The sequence below is a fragment of the Myodes glareolus genome, chromosome 1, assembly GCF_982192425.1.
Source record: "Myodes glareolus chromosome 1, mMyoGla1.1, whole genome shotgun sequence".
Taxonomy (NCBI): domain Eukaryota; kingdom Metazoa; phylum Chordata; class Mammalia; order Rodentia; family Cricetidae; genus Myodes; species Myodes glareolus.
The window spans coordinates 31375666-31400589 of record NC_142026.1 but is presented as its reverse complement, the minus strand read 5'-3'; the positions used below and the strand labels follow the sequence as shown (position 1 = coordinate 31400589).

General features: G+C 45.8%; 1 long non-coding RNA gene across 1 annotated transcript; it reads left to right on the top strand.

Moving 5' to 3' along the window:
• Positions 1-837: 837 nt before the first annotated feature.
• On the top strand, positions 838-2619 carry LOC146896122 (uncharacterized). The gene is made up of 2 exons (XR_014999346.2): positions 838-1066; positions 1791-2619. It is a non-coding gene; the product is annotated as an uncharacterized LOC146896122 (long non-coding RNA).
• The last annotated feature ends 22305 nt before the right edge of the window (positions 2620-24924 follow it).

Genomic DNA, 24924 nt, shown 5'->3' with positions numbered 1-24924 from the left:
GTACTCACAAATGTGTGCCCTCTTTACTTGTCTCATTTATCAGGTTGTGCATGTCGTAAAGGTCCCTGGGATGTCTTCCCCCTTGACTTCTGCTTGTCATCTCCCGGCAGCCCTTGTTTGGGGGTCATGGCTCACCCGGAACCTTCTTGCCAGATTCCTCTTGCTTTCCCAGATTCAGTGACATAAGCACAAGGGCATGTCTGTAGGTCAGAAGTATGACACAAGCTCTCAAATTGAAATCAACATGTCTATCTATGGTCTGCAGGCCCTTTCGAAGGTCCAGTGGGATCTCAGCTTTTAGAGGACGCGGAGTACCTTGGCTGTGGCCTTCCTCCAGCCTGTTTGCAAGCCAGCAAGGTGAGAAAAGCCTTCCTTCCACGGTCAGCCTGACCCCCTTCTTCTCCTCCATCTCCCACTTCTTCAGGATCCTTAGGAATGGAGGGAACGAAGGAAGATAATTCAGGCTCATCGAATTAACACTTTTTTAAAAATAATTTATTTGTTTGTATTTCACACACATTGATGTTTTGTCCACATGTGTATCTGCATGAGGGTGTCAGATTCCATGGAACAGGAGTTACAGACAGTTGTGAGCGGCCATGTGGGTGCTGGGAATTGAACCGAGGTCCTCGGGAAGAGCAGTCAGTGCTCTTCACTGCTGGGAAGATGGCTCAGTGGCACTTTTAATTCCACCTGCCCCTAGACTGTCCTTTGTCACATAAGATAACGTAAAATCAGACTCCAGAGGTACTGGGCTAGGACTTCTGTGGAGAATGGGCCCGCTATTCTGTCCATGACACATCAGTAAACTCGCCACTGTCTGTCTGTTACAGATCTTGGATTTATATCATAGCTGGAGTGGCACTCAAACCCACAAAAGCACCCAATCAGAAAAATGTTCTAAAGAAACATTGGGCTGCCAGATTAGTCATAGAGCCAGCTATAATAACCTCCGTGGGGTCTCTTCAGCTTTGTGTGACCCGATGGGTCAGCCACCACTAACTGATTCAGAATCTCACTCCAGGATCCTGTGCCGCAGTTGAAACTGATAGGAACAGAAGCACAGGTGGGCATGATCAGCGTTTGATGGTTCTACGTCACTATTATTTTATTTATTGTTATTGTATCTGTGCATGGGGTGGGGCGAGGGGCACGTGTGAGCCATAACATGAACATGCCACAGCCAGAGCTTAAAGACTCCGCAGAGAGCAGCTTCATGGAGTTTGTTCTCACTACTCCCACTTCCACCTTCACGTGGGTTCCAGGGATTGAACTTGGGCCCGCAGGCTTGCACGGCAAGCACTTTGCCTGTAGAGCCATTTCACCAGGCCTGACTTTATTTTATGTTTAGTTTTTTGAGACAAGGTCTCATGTGTCCGTAGCTAGTCTTGAGGTCACTGTGTAGCAGAGGTTGACCTTGAACTTCTGATCCTCCTGCTCCAAACTCCAAGTGCTATGATTTTAGGCATCACGACCCCTAACGTTTATGTCTTACCTCTTTTGCACTGATATTTTTAGGTCAGTGCTTATTTTTTAAGGACACAAAGACTGCCTTCCTGCTATGTAAACAATAGGCGCCAATGCTGTTTAGTGCTAGGTTATTTTTTCAAAGACTTTCATGTGAATTGACTATCCATTAGATTAATTAAGTGGGATGTTTTATTTTTAAACATCTCTAATTCAAAAATCCTGGGGTAGAAATCCTCCAAAATCCAAAACTCTGCAACCTCAAATATTATGTAAAATGACCTTCAAGTCATATGAGGTTATTGTGTAACACTGTCTTCCAGGTACCACTGTGATTACCCACGAGAGACCTTTACCCGATTCTGTTGTCATTCCGTCATAGAAGGAGATGGGACTTTCAGTGATGTAGCTGTTTGGGGTCGCTCACACTCCTGTAAGTAAGCCCTGGCCCAGCGCTCCTTTTAAATAAGCCCCATCGACTCACCAGTTCCCCAAGCTGGACTTTGACGGACTCACTCCTGTCAATCATTGATGCCCTGTCTAGGGTCAAAGGACATTTCTTCATGTCTTCAAGAAAAGGGAATGCAAGAGAAAGGCTTGTGCAGTGCGGATGTGCTTTCTGCCTGCCTGTGGGTCCATCCTTCAGCTGTCTCATTCCGCAGGAACACAACTGCTCTAACTTCAGGTGAACCGTAAACACATCTGGAGCCACGAGTGCTTTGGCTGGAAGATGTTTAATCTACACAGCTTCATCAAGATTTAAACTCTCATAGCAACTGCGGATGACCCCCAGTTGAAATTCAAGGCTTATTCTCCAAAATGGCACTAAAATGAAGGTGGGTTTCTGAAGGACGCTTAGCTTTGGGGTGACAAGTGGCAGGCGGTTAGTCAGGAGAGGAGGGTGTCAAGTGACGACAGAACTGGACATTTGTTTGCTTTGGAAATCCCTCACTCCTGGCCATCCTATACCTGACCTTCACCCTCAGGACCCCACTCCTACCTCTTCTCACTTTTTTCCTGAGGGCAGACACTCCTTCCTAGCCCTCCAGGGTTATCAGGAAGGAATTCAACCGAAGCCCTGGCATGTTGTGATGAAGAATGGAGGGGTAGCTCCATAGCTTTCCTCGATTAAAGAATGCCATCCCGAGATAACCAGATGAGTCATGATTCTTTACTAGGCTGGAAAACCATCTCTATCAGTTGGGGGAGGGGACCAGATGAGATAGGTCCAGGTAGGATGGGGACAGGGTGGTCAAGGTGTAGGAACAGCTTTGTCCAAGGACAGCGAGTGCTCTCTGGAAGATTGGCGTTGTGTGAGGACAGGGAAGCTCAAAGGCATCCTGCTTCTCAGGAGACAAACATATACACAAAGCCCCCCACTGCCTTCTACCAGATTCTAAATATCTCAATTGTGGAGTCTCCAAGTTCTATCTGTGGCCACAAACAGTAACATAAAGAAATGTGTACTGATGATCTTAGTGGTCTGAGAATATCAGAAGTGGGTCCCCCTGGGCTGAAATCCAGGTGCCAGCAACAATGCCCTCCTCTCTAGAGGCTCTAGGGAGCAACAGCTACCTCTGCTACCAGCTTTGGGCGGCACCTCCATTCCTTGGCACTTGGTCTGCCCACTGTCTTCAGAGCATCATAGCATCTTCGTGTGTCTTGATGAATCCCTTACTCCTGCAAAAGAACCCCGGTGAGTTACAGGGAAGGCTCTCAGGAAGGCTCCTGAGATAATCTCTCCATCACAAGATCTTTAATTTGGGTAGGAGGATGTAGCTCAGTTGGTAAAGCACTTGCCTAGAATACACGAAGCCATAGGTTTGTTTGCCAGCACTACATAAAACAGATATGTGGTGCACACCGGTATTTAGTACTCAGAAAGTGGAAGCAGGAAGATCAGGAGTTCAAGATCATCCTTAGCCATATAATGAGTTCAGGGCCAGCCCGGGCTACTTGAGAACCTGTCTCAAAAAAGATAGAAAAAAATGGTAAGATTTATTTTTGCTTTTTAAATTTTTGTCTGTGCCTGTGCATGCATATGCATACATGGTGTGTGTGTGTGTGTGTGTGTCTGTGTGTGTCTGTGTGTGTCTGTGTGTGTGTGTGTCCCAAAGAGCTCCCAAAGATTCCTCTGTCTCCATCTCCCATCTTGCTGCTACAAGACTTGCACTACTATGCCTGGCTTTCATAAGTTCTGAGGATCTGAATTCAGGACCTCAGCTCTTGCCTGACAAGGTGCTTTATCCACCAAGCCATCTCCCGGGCCCACCCTCTTAACAGTTGGGTCTGTTTGATCCTGTTAATTGTCTTCCCATTGTCACACAACCATCCCCAGACCTTCCACCTGACAGCACCAAAACTCCACGTGCATTAAACTCATCCTGTGACTCCTCAGCTCCTGACCGCCGCCATTCTGCTTTCTGTCACCTCAGACAAATGTAAGCAGAGTCACACAGCACTGGACTTTCTGTGACAGTATTTCTTTCATTTAGCCATGTCCCCTGGGGCTCCTTTGTGTTGCAGCACGGGGGCAGAACACATTGGGAAGGCTGACTGATACTGTTACACAGATACAATGCTGAAATAATTCATTCATCTGTCCCAGGAAAATGCATTGCCTCAGTCTTTTGGCTTTAGTGATACTGTTGCAATGAACACAGGTATACAAGCATCTCTTTCAGGTCCTGCTCTCAGTCCTGCTCTCAGGACTGCTCTCAGTCCTTTGGAGTATACATATACTGAATTTGCTTTGTTGAGTAAGTCTATAGGGTCAGCGTCACTGCTCCAAAGACTCATACCCTAAGGAAGCTGGCTAGAGAAAATCACAGTGAGGATGCTATGAGAAGAACCATAGCATCCGTTTATTTACTTGTTTTTCTTGCTGCTGTGTGGAACAGTCTGGCCTCAGAAATCACAGAGATCTCCCTCCACCTCTCCCTCCAGAGTCCCAAAGGTATGCAACACCATACCCAGCCTCTCAGCATCCTTTAAAAACAGCAGAGAGGACACTGAGACCGCGTGGGTTCAGTGATGCATCACTTTCCCAAAGTTCCTGGGGAGTAGACCAGAAGCAGGCCTGAGCCTGGGAAGCTACCAGCCATTGAGCTAGCAAGGATGGAAACCAAGGGCTTGTGGTTCTGGAAGACAGCGAGCAGAAATGGGCCTGTGATTAAGAAGAGGGCGGGACCACAGAGAGATTACAGTGCAGAATGTCAGTGCTCTTTCTCTGATTGGATAAGAACATAGCCAGCCAAGATCAATTTTCCCACAATGTTTTCCTGAGTCAGCTGCTGCTGCTACTGTGTGTGTGTGTGTGTGTGTGTGTGTGTGTGTGTGTGTTTCCCCCTCTTTCCAAGTACTAGGCAAAGACACCTTATTCTTCAAGCCACCTCCTTAGTCCTCCTTCTGTGCATGTCATAAAGACACTGGTCTCTTTTGCCTTCAGCTTCCCGAGATGGTGAGCCCCACTTCTGATCCACAACCTCACACCGGTCATGGGTTTTCAGCGGTGTTTACGGTGGATGTTTATAGCCACACACACTAACAGAGTTGTGAAAATGCTTTTCTCTGTACATCAAGTGCGAAATACATGATAGTTTTCAGCTCCTGAATTCTTCTCCCATAAAAAGGAAGATTAATTTGCTTGCACACATTCTGAGAGCTGATTAAAAAGCTGGTTTTATACACGTAGCTTTGGCTGATGAGCAAATTAGACATTGAGAAATCAGATGCAAATGAGCGGTTTACAGACACTTTTGAAATTGTATAATCGCCTCCTGGATTGTGTGAAAACCAAAGAAACTGGTTTAGAATGGGCCCATGGAAGTGGCTAACAGAGGGTTTCTAAATGGTTATTTTTTTTGCATTTGTCATATATATTATATTATATTATATTATATTTGTGTGTGTGTGTGTGTGTGTGTGTGTGTGTGTGTGTGTGTGTGTGTGTACACATGGGAGGTCAAAAGGCAACCCTGAAGGGTTAGTTCCTTTCTTCCATCCTATGGATTCTGGGGATCAGACCTGGGTCTTCAGACTTGGCAACACACACCTTCTCCCAGTGAGCCATCATATCGACCCTTGTCACAGATTTTTAAAATATCTTTGGAATTTAGGGATTTTGAGATCACCTGCCACAATATCTTAGGGGCTCTTGTGAAGTTTTAGGAGCTAATGCAGCCATTGAATGGTTCTTTCAAAGGGTCCTCCGAACAGAGAGTCTGCAAAATGACAACCAAAAAGTCTTCAGTTTTTCACTGGAAAACATAAAGTTTAAATAGAAATTCAGTGCAAATGTTCATGGGATGGCCACTGAGTGCTATGCTGGCTGTCATTCACCATCTGTGGCTTCCAGGGAGGCTGCAGCCACCCACAGTGATCCATGTCTCAAAGACAGGGAGAGAGTGACTTGCTCCAGGCCACAGTCAGACAAGGATAACACAGAACTTACAGCCCAGGTCTCAGGTGTGAGTTCAGGCGCCTTTTTCCCTAAACACAGGATCGCTCCTGATTTTATTAACCAAAGGGACTTCTTCATCTGTGTGATGGCAATACTGTTCAGAAGGTGCATTTGATGGATGGGCCTGGCTCCTTCCGGCACTAGGTAGTGAGGATTTGCGTTGCTTTAGCCCTCGCCTTCTCCCAAGGCAATGTTTTCTTCTCTGAGTTTTATGATCCATCCAGCTCAACCTTCTAGCTAACGGCAGAATCCCTTCTACTGGGGCTTAGTGGGCATGACAGAGGGCCTGCCAGCACATGCCCACAGGGATCCTCAGCATAGTATCCAAGAGGGATTGGCTTCAGACTCCCAAGGCTACCAAGACTCACTATTGTTCACAGCACTTAAAACGGCGGGGCGTTTGCGTGGGATTTGTTTACACTCTCCCATATACTGCCAATCATCTCTGGGTGACATATGATACCTAACACAATGGGAATGCTTTATAAATAGCTATTACAGGCCTCAGCAGACTAGAGACCCATCTGGGCTGCATAAGACCCTGTCTCAGAACAATAGCTGTCACTCTCCCATTTAGGGAACAAAGACAAGAAAGAAATTTGGAGCATTTCACATACAATCACAGGCGAACTACGCAGTCCACAGAGACTCCTGGAGAGGGAAGCTACTCCTGGTCCTGTCTGCACCTCAGATTAACCATAGTGCTCGCTCAGTATGTGGAAAATTCAGATTCTGTTTTCTAGAATTCTCTCTCTCTCTCTCTCTCTCTCTCTCTCTCGTGTGTGTGTGTGTGTGAGTGTGTGTGTGTGTGTGTGTGTGTGTGTGTGTGTGTGTGTGAATGCTGACTCTGGTATTCTGTGATCCTGTCATCATCTCTGGATGTCACCCACTTGGGACAGTTCTGTAAAGACATAGAGCCAGGTCTGATGTGGGCAAGGAGATTAGTGGGGAAAGGCTCTCTTTTGTCTTTCGTTCGGTTTTCTCTCTCCCTCCCTCCCCCTAGCTCTATCCTTCTTTTCCTCCACTGGCACTCTGCACACTGCAGCCTCCTGCCCAGGCCACACCCCTTCTTTCTCAATGCCCAGAGCCCAGCTAACAGGAGCCTTTCATTTCTCTTCTAGAGGTAACTCTAGAAGCTTCCCAGTTGGCCTATCCTCTGTCCATCTCAGGGCTACAGGAAGAAGAGAGTCTTATAACTGCAGGGGAGTACTGGAGAAGTGCTATGCCCATGTGGGTCACCCTGGCCCCACCCCAACTTCCCATCACCTGGATCCAGTATATCCTCTCGTGGGCATCCATTTCCTCTCCTGGAACATGTCATCAGGACCACAGGCCCTGTAAGCCATGCTGCTTGGACTTGTACAAGTCGCTGGAGCCCTATGTAAAGTACATGTTCTGACCACATAGGTCTGGACGAGGGCCTGAGATCCTGCACTGTGTAATGCCAGGAGAAGCTATCTGGCCGTCTGCTGCTCTCATGCTGAGCAGGGAGCAATAGTGACCCTGTCTACTGGGAACTCCATCAGACAGCATGGTATGGGCGCAGGTCCTGGAGCTTAACACACACACACACACACACACACACACACACACACACACACACACACACACAGCTATTCCTGGGAACGGCCTTGCTTGTCCTAATGCACACTATTAGAGTTCTCTGTAGGGCCATTATTGATGATAAAATGCCTGTGCATCAGGCAGGAGGCCTTCTATCCCAAACACTGAACAAAAAAATAAAACAGCACCCCCAAATCAAAAACAAACAAATAAAAGTCCCACAACATTAAAAAATGCCCGAACAGATGGCTCAATGGTTAAGAGCACTTGCTGATCTTTCAGAAGACCTGAATTCTGTTCCCAGTCCCCATGTGGCTGCTTACAACTCCAGTTGCAAAGGATCTGATGCCCTCTTCTGGTCTCTATGGGCACCAGGAATGCACATAGCACACAGGTATATATGCGGGCAAAACTCCAAACACACACACACACACACACAAAATTAAAAAAAAAAAACCTTCAAGGTAAACTTCTCTATTCAAGGAAGCCAACTGTATATCTTTATATTTATATTAAAGAGGCATTTCTTCAGTTTTATTGTTACTGTTTATTTTATTTTGTTTTTTGGTGGCTGAACATGAACTGACCCCCATCTCCCAGCCTTGGCATCCAAGTGATGGCATTAAATGTATGAGCCTCCACACCCGGGACAAGTTCCTAGAAGTTTCTTAGAAATGAGTTAATTCCTGTTTCTTTCTTTTAAAAATCATTTTCCTGGGTTCCAAAGGTCTTGACTATGCCGCCTCTGTATACTGCTTGCCTCATTTTTAGAGACAGGACATCACTCTCAGGTTTATAAGGTCGATGTTCCCAGCGGGGCCAATGTGTGTGATACCCCCAGACGGATGAAGAAGCAAGAGGAACAGTTGAAGGACCAATGGTGGACCATGGCTCTGTCTAAGAAACTACCAAGTCTAAACACAGACAACAGTGCCCATGCTAGCCTGTGCTAGCCTGTGCTAGCCCTGTGATTCAGATTCTGATGCAGACACATTAGCTGCCTTCTTGAGGAGACTTTGATCTTGTTCAGGTCTTGGTTTCCCCATCTGCAAAACAAAGCCTAATTCTAATCCTACACAATATTATGGTATTTTTGGGAACAGACCCCTCTTACGATCTCATCAGAACATTAGAAACTTAATTCCCACACATACAAATGATCTTTTACACTTATTCTCACACTCCAAGAATGGTTAATGGGGTCTGGGGGACACTCTCTAATGCAGTCTTATTTTCTTTTCCACAGTAGTGCCGTGTCTGGGCTCTCCTGGGGTTAGCATGAACACGGAGTCCTAGGCTCACCTGGGGTTAGCATGAACCTGGAGTTATATAGTATAAATAATAAAAACACAGAGGTGATATTAGCTAAATATCAGAAAAGCAAAGCAGCCAACCCACTAGAGAGACCTTTTACCTCTACCAAATCTTCAGACTGAAGGGATGAGATCCTGTCTCCACGAATCCTCAAACTCCACACTCCACTAAGTTCCTGTCTCTTCCCCTTTATAATCCTCTCTCTACCCAGCTATATCACTCCTGTCTCCACTTCCCTACTGCTGGGATCACCTCTGTGTGAGCTCTGTTTCTCTTTTAGACAGACTGAATCTTGTGTAGCCCAAGGTGGCCTTGAACTCACAGAGCTCTGTCTGCCTGTGTTCCCCGAGTCCTGGGATTAAAGGTATGTGCCACCACTTCCTGATGTGTATGACTGACTAGTATGGCTGCTTTGCCCTCTGATCTTCAGCAAGCTTTGTTTATTAAAACACAATCTACCACTAGAGAGTCATGAACTAATACACTGGTAGCCGTTGCACAAGGGTTCTGTGTGATACAGTGCCCTGGAAATTTGGGACACCATGGTAAAACCTATGAAGTCACTTCCTTCTCAGAGCCGTCAGGGTGGGCAGGGTGCAAGGTAACACCTCCTCATCACTAATTAACTAACTTCAAGGGTGCACTCTGAGGACTTGAGGTAAGCCAGGCTTTACCTTGGCTGTGGTGTCTGCAGCCGAAGGATCTGGGCTACAGTTTCCTCTTCCTGTCTCCTTAGCTCATGTGTTTATTACCCTGCAGTACTTGAACTTTCCTTTGACCTTTCTAAGCTGACTCCAGAAGCAGACTTTGAGGACCACAGGTTGGTGAAGCCTTGGTTGGGCTGATGTGTTTGTTTGGGAGAAAAAAATGAATACTGATGAGGAACAGATCTGAAAGCCTGGGATGCTGAGGCACAGATCTTCAGTCTCTGAGTGAAGAGACAGAGAGATTAGTAGTGGGCAGGCAGATCTAAAACTAGCAAGAAAAGCAATGTGACTAATTGGAAAGTTTCATTAAATTTTACTGTATGGCACTGTTCGCTCTCCATATAAAACCAACAAAGTCCACATTACAGGCACTTGTGTTGGACCTGAGTGTGGCTGTTTAGGGAGGAGGTGGTGCTGAGTGGGTGGGAGAGCAGTTGACATCACTTAGAGATTCTAACTCCTGCAGCTATGGAGGTAAAGACTGGGTCCAAGTCAGGGGTCCTGCCTCACCATGCTTGCTAGAGCCGCCTCTACGTGAACTCTGAGGGGCCTGTACTGGAGTATTGTTCCACCCTGGGTTGTCCAGAGCTACAGAGAACAGCATGTGGGTGAGGGCCCAGACACAAGCACACTGTATTTTAACCTGAAGTAAAGGCCTCTTGATGAAAATGGGCAGGTGGTTCGCTGTGATGGAGGGGCAGGGTGTTCAGGGGGAGAATGGAACCAATGGTGCAGTCAACCAGCTTTGTGGATCTGGCTCCTCTGAACTCTGCCTCGGCCACCTCTTCTGGGTCACCTATCTTCTGGGTACTAGAGACATCAGTAGGCCAGGCACACTGCCAGGAGACAGAGTCTCTAAAGCAAACACCCCTGGCTTTGTTAGTCCAGATCCTAATGGTGGTTCAGGTCCACCTATGATCCAAATAAATAGATCAGAGAGGGCAGGAACCCGAGTGACAGATAATTAATTGCCTCATTGCCCATAGACCTCAGCTGAGCTCACTGCGATGCTCGGACTACAAAAAGACAGGGTCGAATCAGTCACCTGGTTTTAATGGGTCTCCAGCATCATCTTAAACTTTCCCCATCTCTATGACGATGCAGAGTTTTTGTCCCTCTGCCTGCATCACACAGTCTTCTCTGCAGAGCAGGGGCCCGTGTGAATTCTTGGACAGATCTGGGCTCAGATGGCCCTGCAGCTTCGTTAGTGGGCAGCCAATAATGGTTGCCTGGATTTTGACCCTCTCCAGATTTATACATGGAAACCACGACTAACCCTTGATGTGACTGTATTTGGATGTGGAGCTTTGGGGAGGCACTTAAATGAGGTCATTAGAGGAAGGTACCTGAGATGAAGTGAGCTCCTGCATGGCCTTATGAAAGATCTCATCCTTTCTATGGATACATACACCAGGTAGAAGCCATGTGAAGACAGCAAGAAGGTGGTAGTCCGTAAGCCAAAGAGAGTCCTTAACAGAGCACAGCCATGTTAGTACCTTCACTTGAGACTTCCAGGGACTGGAAAGATAGCTCAGCGTGTAAAATGCTTCGATTCAGTCCCCAGAACCTGAGTTTGATTCCCCAGAACCCACATAAAAAAATCAGGGCAAAAGGTTTAATCTCAGCACTCCAGAAGCAGAGGACACACACACACACACACACACACACACACACACACGGGCATGGTGGTAGGTGGTACATGTTTGCAATCCCAGTGTACGGGGGTGGGGAGGGTAGATATAGGTGTCTTCCTGGGGGCTTACTGGCCAATCAGTTTAGCCTAATTTGCAAGTCCCAAAACACTGAGAGGACCCTGTTGTAAAAAACAAAACAAAACAAAACAAAAACAACCAAAAATAAAGTGAGTGGTATCTGATAAAGGACACCTGAGGTTGACCTCTGGCTCCACACTGTCGTGAACAACCACAAATGTGCACACACATGTACACACAAAGACCTCCAGCCTTCAGGAGTATGTGAAGTAAATGTCTGGGTTTTTTTTTTTGTTATTTTGTTTTGTTTTTTGTTTGTTTGTTTGCTTTTTAAGTCATCCAATCTACAGGATTTTGTTATAGCTCCTGGGGCTGAGATGGCTTTCCTGGCTTCCTAGCTCCCATCCTCCCAGAAACTTATGGGCACTAAACACAACTGTACCCTGACTGGCAAGCAATGTGGCAATTATGCTGGGAAAATGTTTATAGTTTTGACCTTGCAATTCCCGTCCTGAGCCTTTTTAGAAAGTTGTTCCAATGCAGGAAAGAACCTACATGCCTAGGCTGTAACAATATGCAGTTTTACAACCACAGGGAACTCTGTCTACGCAGGTACTGTGCATGGTATAGGGAAGCTACAACCGTGAGGCTTCTGTACCTATGCTGGTTAAGTTTTATTGCATAAGCGATACAGTATCCTGGTTAGCTTTCCATTGACAACTTGACACAACCTAGAATCCCCGAGGAAGAGAGAACCTCAACTGAAAAATTCCATCCATCAGTTTGACCTGTGGGCATATCTCTGGGGAAGTTTCTTGACTGTTAATTGATGTAGGGCCCAGCCCACTGTGCATGGCACCATCCTCTGTGTAGGTAGGAGGTCCCGGGTTGTATAAGGAAGCCAGCTGAGCATGGACCAGGGAGAAGTCAGGAAACAGCTTTTGTCCATGCTTTCTGTTTCTGTTCCTGCCCTGACTTTCCTTAAGGATGGACTGAGACCTGGAAGTGTAGGCCGAAATAAACCCTTTCTTCCCTAATCTGTTTTTGGTCATGTTTAGCACAGCAACATGAAAACAAGCTGGAACACCATAGGATGGAAAACGTGTTAAAGAAGGAAAACGTGCTACCTTTTTGTGAACATTTTAAAGAAAAATGTGAAAAGTCTGTGCCCATACAAAGGACATAGAAAGATCGTGATACAATACAATTTACCCAGGGAGATGGGATATTGGGGAATTTTCAACATGTCCACTGCGCTGAAGGTTCGTGAGAGAACACAGCATGCCCACTCTGTGCCTTCCATCTTCAGCAGAATCTCTCTCTCTCTCTCTTCAAGCACACTTTTCCTCCAGGAATTTCTGGACCCACAAGGCAGCATCTTCAGCCCCAGGAGCTCCATTTTCCCATAGAAGAGAACACCGCCTGTCCAGGTCCCCACCTCCGTTACAGCATAAACAGCCATCTCTGTCCTCAGAGTCTTGTCCCTCACCGCACACCTGGGTAATGAGAAGCCTCCGTCAAGCCCACAGCCAAGACCCGGTGTGATTTTCCACAGTGCTTTACAGGCCAGCCATTCTGCTAGTGGGAGTCACATGACCGGCTCTTCATGACAAAATTCCCTGGAACCAGATCCTTTGAGTCAGTGCTGAATCCTCTGTGGCATATCGGGTGACGGCAGTGAGCTGATGACACTTTCCTGCCTCCTTTGACCTCAGGACCCTCATTTCTGCTTGCAGTGTTGCAATGGCCGGGATTCCTTGTTTCCATTACAAACTTCTCAAGTAGACGCAGTCCTCTCAGGGTTCCATCTATTCAGGAGATAACTGTTTTCTATTTATACAGCACCTTCACTCGTTTTTGAAAATGTTTTCTTTTTATGTAAACAAATGAATGCAAATGTTGAGGGGGAAAACAGAAAGTGTGTGTGAATGCATGCGCGCATACACACACACACACACATACACACATGCACACGCACGCACAACTCTTAAGAGGAAAACAAAACAATGTTCCCTCCCAGAAGCTTTACTCATATAGAATAATTGTTCTTGAGTCCCTTTGTATCTATCTTATTTGCACATATGCAAAATATAAATGAATATTCTGTAGGTCTTGAAGACAAAACAAGACCAAGTTAGGATCATGCTGGGGACTGTTTAACTATAAATTTTTTCACTGCTATATTTTGGGGATCTTACATATTTGGGGTACTTTACATATTAGCATGCACTCTCTCTCTTTCTCTTTCTCTCTTTCTCTCTCTCTCTCTCTCTCTCTCTCTCTCTCTCTCTCTCTCTCTGTGTTTTACAGTGTCTTACTCTGTACCCCAATCTTTCCTGGAACTCTCAGTCCTCCTCAGCCTCAGTGGTGATAAGATCAGAGGCACACACTACCACTGTTCCTTTGCACACACACACTTGTAATGGAATATTGTACTTCAACTGTATCACTACAACCAGGTGATTTTGTTTCATCATGTTTTGTTGGCAGTACTTGGACTTGAACCTAGGACCTCACACATGCTAGGTGAGCACTCTAACCACTGAGCAACAGCCTCCACCCTAGTATATTTAGACAGAACCTCGTTATGGAGCCCAGGCTGGTCTATAACTCCTGGTCCTCCTACAGAGTGTTAAGGTTTCGTGTGGGCATCACCACACCTGGCTTGTTGTGCTGTGACAGGCGACATGGTAGGTAACCGTTCTGTGACTATAACCGTATGTACCTATGTAGTGGCCTTCCTTTCCTAACCATCTAATTAATTAATTGATTAGTTTTGGTTGTTTTGAAATGAAGGCTCACTCTGTAGCCCAAGCTGACCTCAAACTCAAGGGCAAGCCTCCTGCCTCACACTTCCGGGTGCCGGCTTTCCAGGCGTTTCCCAACACATATGGTTTTACAAGGTAAATCCCTTTCCTAAAAATAAATAAACAAACAAACAAGCAAATGAACAAACGGACGAACAAACAAACAAGCAAATAAATACGGAGCCTGTCATGGTGGCACACAGTTTTAATTCCAGCACTTAAGAGCAGGGGCAGGCCAGCCTGATCTACGTACTGAGTTTAAAGACAGTCGAGGCTATGAAGTGAGGCTCTGTCTCAAACAAACAAACAAAAAGCAACTCCCATAATTTTTATTACATTTTATTTACTTATTTTTGTATGAATACTTGTATATGTGCACATGTACATGCCATAGTGCACATCTAGATGTCAGAGGGCAACTCTCAGTAATTTCTCTCCTTCCACCACGTGGGCCCAGGCAATCAAACTCCATTCCAGGTCATCAGGTTTGACGGAAGGCACCTTAACCCCATGATGCTATAGGGTGAATTCTTAATGTTAGAAAAACTGGGTCTAAGATACCCTGCATTTTAAAATGTGGCTTCTACTGGCGCTGACCCCAGAGAGGTTATTGCAGTTCATGGTACCAACAAAGTGTGAATCTGCCAGGCTCCGCACACCCCAGCTAAACACATACAGATCGTCGATGAGTGACCTCATCCGTGACTTAATGACGGCACCGTCATTATGCAATTTGCATTTCCCCAATTATGAGGGAAGTTAAGCACCATTTAATGTAATTATATATTTGTTGGCCATTTATATCTGTGGCTCTATGAAGGGCTCTGTCCTTTTCTAATTATTTTATTAAGGAAATTAGCTTCTTATCTGGTTATAGGTTGTAAATCTACCTTTGGTTTTCCTTGTAAATCTTCACTATTTGAAACTTTATTTTTTTTAACAATAAACATTTAAAATTATGTACCTATCAATCTGAAGGATTTTGCCTTGCTTTCTAGTCCTCCCATTATTTTTAGAGAATTTCCCCTTCCAAAATTCTTTCTTCCTATTTTGGTATTTCAAGACAGAATCTCAGGGTTTCTCTGTGTAACAGCTCTGGCTGTCCTGGAACTTGATTTGTAGACCAGGCTGACCTCGAACTCAAGAACTCATAAAGATTCGCCTGCCTCTGCCTCTTAAGTGTACCACCACATCCAGCTGCCATTCCAGGATTCTAAAGGCCTGTGTTCCTTTCTCCTACTGTTTAGTAAAGTTCACAGTTGAAACCTTTCAAAAGTTGAATCATCTAGGGCAGCACAGGTGAATAGAAGCACGGTGGTGGACAAGGCCTGCAGGTTCCAATTTTGTAGCTACCAGGCACAGCCCTATGTGGCTCTTAGATACTTGAACTGTGGCAGTCCTAATGGAACAAAACAGTGTTTACTTTTGTTTAATTTTAATTTAGGTTTTAAGCACGCGACTACTGCTTAATTTTAAATGCTTTAAATTTTTTATTTATTTTATGTGCATGAATATTTTGTCTGTGCATAATGTGTAGGCCTGGTGGCCTTTGAGGCCAGAAGAGGCTGTTGGATCCCATTATCAGAATTACAAAGGGTAATGAGCTGCCGTATGGGTGCTAGAAATTGAGCTCCGGTGCTCTGAAAGAACAGCTCGTGTTCTTAACAACTGTTCTGACTGATTTTATGTCACCTTGACACAAGAGTTGTCTGAAAGGAGGGACCGGCCATTGGGAAAATGCCTCCATAAAATCTGGCTGTAAGGCATTTTCTTAATTAGTGATTGAAGTAGGAGGGCCCAGCCAGCCCACCCTGGGCTGATGATCCTGGGTTCTATAAGAAAGCAGGATGAAAAACCCATGGGGGGCAAAGTCACAAGCCAGTCCGCAGCACTCCTCCATGGCCTCTGCATCAGCTACTGACTCCAGGTTCTTGCTCTGTTTGAGTTCCAGTCCTGACTTCCTTTAATGATGGATTACAATGAGGAAGGATACGCTAAAGAAATCCTTCTTACCTCAACTTGATTTTTGTCATTGGGTTTCATCTCAGCAAAAGAAACCCTAATTAAGACAATCTTTGAACCATCTCTCCAGCACTCACCAACCCTTCTTTAAAGACAGGGTCTCACTATGTAGCCCTGATTGACCTGAAACTCACTACGTAGACCAGGTTGGCTTTGAACTATAATACTAAAGGTCTACCTGCATCCGCCCCTCAAATGTCAAAATTAAAGGCATGTGCTACCACACTCAGCTTAAATTTTTAAAATTATGTATCTTTCACTTATTGTATGTGAACGCATGTGAGTATGGCACAAGCATGTACAGACCAGAGAACAACTTTCAGGAGTTGGTTCTCTCCTACCAGTGGGTTCTGAGGATGTAAGTCAGGTAATCAGGCCAGGCAGCAAACACATTTACCCACTGAGCCTTCTTGTTGGCCAGTTCTTCCTTTTATTTAATGTTAATCTATGTTTAGATCATTGTGTGTGACTTCTGATCATTTTCTAGCAAGCCACATACATATGTAGAATTCTTTCTTTCTTTCTTCCTTCCTTCCTTCCTTCCTTCCTTCCTTCCTTCCTTTCTTTCTTTCTTTCTTTCTTTCTTTCTTTCTTTCTTTCTTTCTTTAAGGCGCTCTAGCCCAGACTGGCCTGGAACTCGCTCAGTAGGCCAGGATGACCAAAGTTCATGCTAATCTGCCTTAATCTCAGCCTCCCCGGTGATGGGGTGACCAGCATAAGCCAGCACACCTAGTTTAAGATTCACATTAATGCTAAATCTGAAGTCTCACACTCCTTGGTTGTGAAATGCCTAACCAGTGTTCTAGCAACACCTACTGAACTGACATGTTCCCTGGTTCTAAACTGTACTCTTCATCACAGGTTCAAATCCCATGTGTATGTGGTTTATTTCTGGACCTCCACTTAGTCCCATTGCTTACAGGAAAGCATCCTGTTTGCACTGGGCTCCCAGTATGCTCTTCCAGCCCCTGGCTCTCGGTGCACTGGGGTGACTTAACAGACTGTCTCTTCACTCACCATTGCACAGAAGGCGATGATTCATTCCTCGTTATTCCCCATTCTGTTTTTAACCTTATGATTTACCATGATGGAAGGAAACATAAGAAATGGGTGAAGCTTTGACTGCTGTGTTTTTAAGAAATAAGCATATCCACGGGCCTGGGCTAAGGTCAATGTCAGCACCTTCTGTCTGTTCATGTCACATTTTAGGACCACGCCATCCTGCACAGCTGTGCATCATAGGGCATGCGGGTCTCCCACATCTGTCCTCTCACTTACTCTCAGGAGAGGCTGCGTTGACACCTTCTAATAAGAAAGCCCTACTGACCGCTTCAGAATGGTCTTCCTTTTAAGAGAAAAGACGGCTTTATAATACTAATAAAGGACAATTTCCACGGAGGGAGGTTCAGCTTCCACACGTCAAAGAGACCCATAGTGAAATCACTCTCTTATCTCCTAAGGAATTGGTTTTGGTTTTTTGAGACCAAGTTTCATGTAACCCAGGCTGACCCCAAACTTGCTATGCAGCCAAAGTCGATCCTCCTGCTTCCACCTCCCCAGTGCTGGGATGACAGGCCCGTGCCACCGTGCACTCCTGGGAAATTCGATTTGCAGTTAGTCAATTGACCTGCCATCTCATAGTCTGGTTCTGACTTGTGCTTCTAGTACACCTTTCCTGGACCATCTGCACTCTCTATTCATTCCTTGATTCCATCCTGTCTAAGCCTGAGGGTCAGGGCAGGGGCAGAAGGGGCTCTCAGAAAGAAGCCACCCGTTCTGAAATAGTCTCCATGGCTCTTCTGTGGTCCTCAATGTCTTTAATCACAATAGGTCTCTCAAGTGTAGTCTCCACAGTCATGCTTAAGGGATCAGCTCTTGGGACTGGCAGTTCTCTGCTGACTGAAATAGCATTCCTACGCTCCTACCCCTTGGCTTTCTGAAATGGCGGTAGATCTGCCGTCACTGACTGCCTCAGGGTGGGTTCCCTAACATGCGCTCTAGGGTATCCTTCAAGTATTCATTGCTCCTCAAACTCAAGCATCAAGATGGGTGTGATGCGCACCTTAAGTGTCAGCACCGAAGAGGTGGAGGCAGGCAAATCTCTGAGAGTTTGAGGCTATCCTGGTCTTCACAATGAGTTCTGGCCAGTAGGCTTTACTTGGTAAGGCAATGTCTTAACAATACCCCCTCCTAAAAAACCCACACCAAAACAAGACCTCAAATAGTACCTCCTTCCACTCAGAAACCAAAAATATTGTTCAACCTTCCCTAAGTTCTCTTCCTTTCTCCTCTGTTCTCTTGACACGGTCCAGTTCCAGTCCCAGAGCTTGTGGCATTCAACGCAAAACACGAGAGCAACAGCCAGTTAAATTAGAAAGAGAAATTAAAGTTGGCAGGGCAGGTACTCAACCCATTTTGAAGTTCTTTTCCTGTGCTCCTGGGAAGACTTTCTCACTTCCAACCGAGGTGCCATCGGTTCCACCTTCTTCCGGGAGCAGGAAGTGATGAACAGTGGGAAATCCTCCACCTGGCTTTGCAGGGCTCTGCAGTTGGTCAGAGCCGAACTGCAATACAGGCGTAAGCCGTAGGCACACTCAAATGACTGGCAAGGCCACACGACTCCTCGTGGGACCCTGGGAGAAATGAGAAGAGGTATCTGATTAATGAGAAATTTATAGAAGATCCAATCTGTGCTTCACAGCCAGGGGTCCTTTACAAATTCCCCAGACCGAGGCTATTGAGGGACCGCATGGTCACAATGGGCCTAATTGTCCATTATTGAAAGACAGTTAGGCACAGTGGATAGTCGGGGATCCGGCTGTGGGGAGGAGGAGGCATCCAGTTCCAGCGTCTTTTCTCTTGTTGGGGTACAGAGACAATTTCCTCACCGATGAAGCACAAAGGCGTATTTTCTTTGGTGCCAACACTAGCTTTGGAAGTCAGACGGTGGAGGCCTCTGGTGTCATATTTAAGTGTGGGTCCCTTATGCTGTAAATGGAGCCTGCCTGACCACTCTATACTCAGCTCTCTGAACTGCCTGCTTCAGCATTTTTTTTTTCAAGCAGAGTAATTATTTTGGGACCGCACCCCTGGGAAGGCCTGTTAACTGGTTCCTAAGTGAGCAGAGGAGGTGGTTGCAAAAGAAGGAAATGTGGGTTCTAACTCTGGATCTGGATTAAAGTGTGAGGTTGTCCCTGATGAGACCTTGGGCTGCTGTGATCGTGTTATCACCTGGAAGCCTGAAACTGCAGAAATTTATTACGGTTGCACAAAAAGCGCATCTGGGCTTCAAATGGCTGAAAAATGATCATGAGCATTATTTTTGTATTTTTTTTTTAGTACATTTATGTGTATGTGTCTCAGTTACTCTTCTATTGCTATGATGAAGCACCATGACCAAGGCAACTTACACAATAAAGAGTTTCTATGGGGATTACAGCTTCAGAGGGCTAGAATACATGACTATTATGGCAGGCAGCATGACATCAGGCAGGCAGGCAGGCAAGGTGCTGGAGCAGTCGCTGAGGGCTTACATCTTGAGACAACAACCATGGGGCAGAGAGAGAGAGCCATCTGGAAATAGAATGGGGTTTTGAAATCCCAAAGCTGAACTCTGGTGACACACCTCCTCCAACAAGGCCACACTTCACACCTAATCCTTCCCAAACGGTTCTAACAACCGGTGAGCAATCAGACCATCACAATATGCATGGGTGCTGGGTGTGCAAATATGTGTAAAGGTCGGAGGACAACTTGTGAAAGCCATTCATTCTCTCCTTCCACATTGTGTAAGTCCCAGGGTCAAAGTCAGCGATTAGGCTTACTGACAAGCACCACCTTGCTGGCCTATTGACGAAAGTTCTTTATTTGATGCTACAAAACCCAAATTGATGCCTTAAAAAAAAAAACCCAAGTGTTAAGCTGGGCAGGTTTGGTGGTGTGTGCCTGTGATCTCAGCACTCAGAAGGCTCAGTCAGAAGAATCAGGAATTCAAGAGCAGCCTGTGCTACATAGTGAGTCCCACCCAGACCAGGTTGAGTTACATGGTGAGAACTTTCCTGCCCCTCCCCCCATAGCAGAGGGCCACAGTTAATACCTGAGCTAGTAAGATTTGCTATCAATCCTTCAGCCATATATTTCATACCCCTCATGAGTGCCAGCCTTCAGTGTGACTGAGACAAGATACTTCTCCCTTCACTATGTCTGAGTTCTCCTGAGATCTGAAGTGAGAGCCCTCCCTTAAAGGCATACACTTGTCAAGCGTCTCCTGACTTCTGGTCGCTTTAATTACAGTCCGTTGTCACCAACACCCATCCTGTTTCCTGTGCCTGCTCTTATCTCTGCTCTCTCTGATCAGTGACTCCAAGCTATGTCCTCAAAGGGCTGTGGATTCCACCAGCACTGGTGGAACATTCCATCCCTGCTGTCTTTCCAGTGCACTCCCTCCAAGCTCAGCCTAGGAGCTTCAAACTGCTGATGCTGGGGATGGGGATGTAGAGGGGGTTCCCAACATCATCCCTCCTCTTTCTCCATTATCCTCACTTCTTCTCATCACCCCCCAAGCCATTCCTTCTCCTTATGTCCATTCTTTCCCCTTCTGTTCCTCTTCTTTTTCCTTCATCTCTCTCTTCCCACTGTCGTTCATCCTATATCTCCCGTGCCTCTCCTCTGTCCTCCACCATTCCCTGTCTTCACCCTGTTTTCCTTTTTCCAAACTTTCACCCTCTCCCTCTTAGAGCCTCCTGAATCTGAAGCCCAGGCATTCATGTCCTTGGCCTTTTCCAGAGAAGAGCCCATGGCATTGTGCCTGGAATTAAGATCCTGCAGCCCGAGCTGAGGATTTGAAAAAGGATGGAGGAGGGGTCCAGAACCAGAGAGAAACATGGTCTAACCTGCTGGCTTCTAGAGGGGCCTGCTGTGGACAGGACCTGTAAGTTTTGCAGAGATGCAAGAGTCTATTCCTTTCCTTCTTTCCGAAAAAAAAGGAACAATTTGAACAATTTATTATAGTGTGTGTGTGTGTATGTGTGTGCACGCGCGCTCACATGGCTGCGTGTGTATGTAGGTGTAGGTGTATGCAGCATGACACTTAGCATGGAGATCAGAGGAAAGCCTGGTGGAGTCATTTCTCTTCTTCCACTTTTACCTGGGTCTCAGGGAAAGAACTCAAGTCAGGTCTCAGGCTTGTGAAGCAAGTTCTTTGTCTGCTAAGCCATCTCAACAGCTCCTGATATTTCTTTCATTTTTGTGTGGGTAGGTCATACATACTAGGAAAACAATCATTTTCTCGGCTGAGTGCAGGTTCAGTGAACTCCCATTTAGTTCTTGATCAACCCTGTATCTCCTCCCTGGCCCTCCCCCATCACGGGTATCTTGTGGTTCAGGTCCTTAGACTTTGAGAGTGGCGACTTTTAGACCACAGTCTTTGCACTGCCTGCTTCCAGGATCTCAGCTCTGTTGGGTCTTTGTTACTGGACAGCCTTCCAATTCCCAAATCCTAATGTGGTTGCTTAGTCGTGTTTTCTCTGTGTGAATGCCTTTAAAAACTCCTTTCACTGCTGTCTGACACTTTTATAATCAATTGACTCTTGTTTTGAATATTTAAATTGTTTTTATATTATCATGTCTCTGCACTGAACAGACTCATACATATTTATAGAGCACTGCTTCTTACAAACAAGTGCCATGAGAGAAATTACTACATGTAGGAGTATGCTATGCACATGCATATTTACTACCTATGACATGTATAAAACGGCCTGTGAGTATATAAGCTGATAGAGTGTATATGTGTATGTGTGTTATAGACATACTGTATACAAGGCATATATATATATATTGTCATGGTGCATGGTGTGTGTGTGTGTGTGTGTGTGTGTGTGTGTGTGTGTGTGTGTGTGTGTGAAGGATATGGTGGCTATTGCTAAAAATAGCCCTGGTGCTATTTTTAAAAGCTTTTCTTTGATTTAGCTTCACAGTTTGGGGACCAGACGGCATGAGTTCAAGTCTCAGCTCTATGCTAGCCTTTGGCATCGTATCCTTTCATCTCAGAGCGTGTATCTAGTAAGAGGCTGTGATAGATGGGAACCTGGGGCAGTAATGAAGATTCTGGAGGACTTGTGAGGTCCTTGGACCACAGCATGTAGCCAGAACTTGGCTGGGGTCCACAGTGCTGGCTTTCAGGGTCAATATGGCACCTCTCCCTCTGACTTCAGAACAAAGGCAAACTAAGAAAAATCAGCAGACAGAACTCAAGGTCACCTTCAGAGCTACATTTCATGGGGGAGAATGGCCTTCTAGCTCTCTGCCTGTCACCTAGATCTGGCATTGGCCTAAGGAGAGCTGAGTTCATGTCCAGCTGCTGCACTTTGCCTTGGTCTGAGCAGGGAAAGGACAGCAGTGGGGCAGGGAGAAGAGAGGTGGTTCTGGGCTTCCGGGGGCTCACTGTCCTGCCCAACTTGAGGAAGAAGGTCTGGTGTATTCTGGGAAGTCTTCCTCAGGAGAGCCAGAAACTTGTTCCCAGTTTCACACGAGACCTTCTAGTTCCAGGTATCAAACTTCTATTGATTTCCTAGAGACCTGGAGAGCTAGACAGACACGGTTCCCATAAGGTTGGCTGGTGAACTATAAAGAAATGATGAATTCAAGGTCACCTTTCAGCAAGGTCGAACACCTATTCTTTGCTCCCTTTCCCGCCTCAAGCTCTAGCTGGCTGTGCTGTCTGACATTGTGCCTCAGGGTGCTGTCCTGTGATCAGAGGCATCCCAGGACACGCCCCCAAAAGAACGGGCATGGGGAAGTCACCCCATATCTGAATGTATTCACAAGTTCCAAGGAGAGCTGATGAGGTGGCTCAATGGTTAATGTCTCTGCTGCCAAGTCTGAGGACCTGAATTCAATCTTTGGGTGAAGAAGAGGACCTACCCCCCCTCCAAAAGTTGTGCTCTGACTTCCATATGTGTGCCATGACACGTATGCATGTGCACACACACATAAATTAATGTAATAAAGAAGAAAAAAAATGTTTCTGGAGATAAAACCAGAAGCCTATAGCTGTTTACCAGTCAGAGCTGAAAGTGTGACCAGCCAAAGAACCAAAACTGGATTTACTTTTTTTTTTCTTTAACTCTTGTGAATCAAAAGTCAAAGAAATGAAAGATGAACATGACATAATCAGGTTTCAAGTTTATAACTGGCTCAGAAAGAGAATCTCGCTCTCCTCAATCTTCTTCTAGGAAATGATAAGAGAGCCCCTGAGGGAGACACAGGATACAAGACAGAGAGAAGGCTACAAAGACAACTCATGAACTCCTAGTGCTAATAGCCAATGCCAGTCCATGAGATGACTGGCACTGTGCTCACTTTGCAGGACAAGAGGCTGGTGGAGGCAGAAGACCAACTCCCAGCTGCCAATAGTGTTTATAACCACAGTGTGCCATTCCATCACCTCAGCTGGGTTCTGTTGTGTGAAAGTGAGTCACGGTTCCTGCCGCACTCATAGAGAGGCGGCCACATGAAGGTGTGAGGTGTGACCAGGGGAGCTGACATCATATGGGTATTTTAGAGTCTGTGCACCACGGTATCTCCTGGAGGCCAGATCTCAATGCTCAGAGGTTAATTTTCTTGACAGCAGCCCAGTGAGTATACAAAAACTCTCTTAAACCTTTATTAAGAACAGAGGTCCCTGCCTTAAATATCCCTGTATAGTCATATTCAAGCTTAGCATTCCATCCCCACATCCTTGTTGGGAAAGAATATTCTTGGTGATCCAGAAAGAAACACATGAACAAATTGAAAGGAACCTGGCAACACTATTTTTGTAAAAATTGTATGCTGTGACCTAAACCAGGCTAGCAAGCAGAACACATGAATGGCCAAGGTAGCCTCTGTCTTTTATCCCCAACACAAGGAGGAGCTTGGCTGGTCCTCACTGGCTGACGTTCAGCTTCACAGTCTACTCTAGCCTGGATAATTTGAAAAGCCATGTGAAGAAAATGAAGGACAGGTGGGAGGGTTATGGACCATTCCAGAACATCAAGTTCTGGGAATGTAGCAGGGGGCTTTGTAGAAAGAAAAGTGGTATGTTATGCCAGTTGGGGGAGATTTGTGAAATCTTGTCTCTTGACAGACCACCTTTGATAGAAAAAAAAATTCTCACAGTAATGCGATGGTTTGACTGCCAATTGTTCCACAGGCTTATATATTTGAATAGTGGGTGGAACTGTTTGGGAAGGATTAGGAGGTGTGGCCTTGTTAGAAGAGATATTTGGGAGCTGGCTTTCAGGTTTCAAAGCCCAATTCCAGTTAGCTCTGTCTGACTGTCTGTCTGTCTGTCTCTCTGTTTCTCTCTCTCTCTCTCTCTCTCTCTCTCTCTCTCTCTCTTTGTTCTCTCTCTGTGTCTCTGTCTCTGCCTCATGCTTGCAGGTCAAGATATAAGCTCTCAGCTACTGATCCTGTGCCATTCCTGTCTCCTTGCTATCATGCTCCTTTATAGGGTGGACATAAGCTCTCTTGAACTGTGAGCCCCCAATTAAATGCTTTCTTGAATAAGTTGCCTTGCAATTAAAAAATTAACCAGGATAGTACTCAATAAAGAGTAGAGCATTTGTGAAAATAAGTGAAAGAGAACAAAGTTGAGTTTCTCTACAGTGCAGTGGTAAAGCTGGCAAAGGGACCATTCCAGAAAACATCAGAGACCGCTATGGAAATGAAGCATGTGCTGGATGACAAAAGCAAATGCAGCAAAAACATTTGCAATAGGGATAGTTCCTGTGTGTTGTGAAAAACTTAAAGTCCTATAACTAAAGCTGTCTGCGAGGCAGCCTCTGGGAACCAGAGTCAACTTCAGGTGGCCCAGTACATAGGATGGA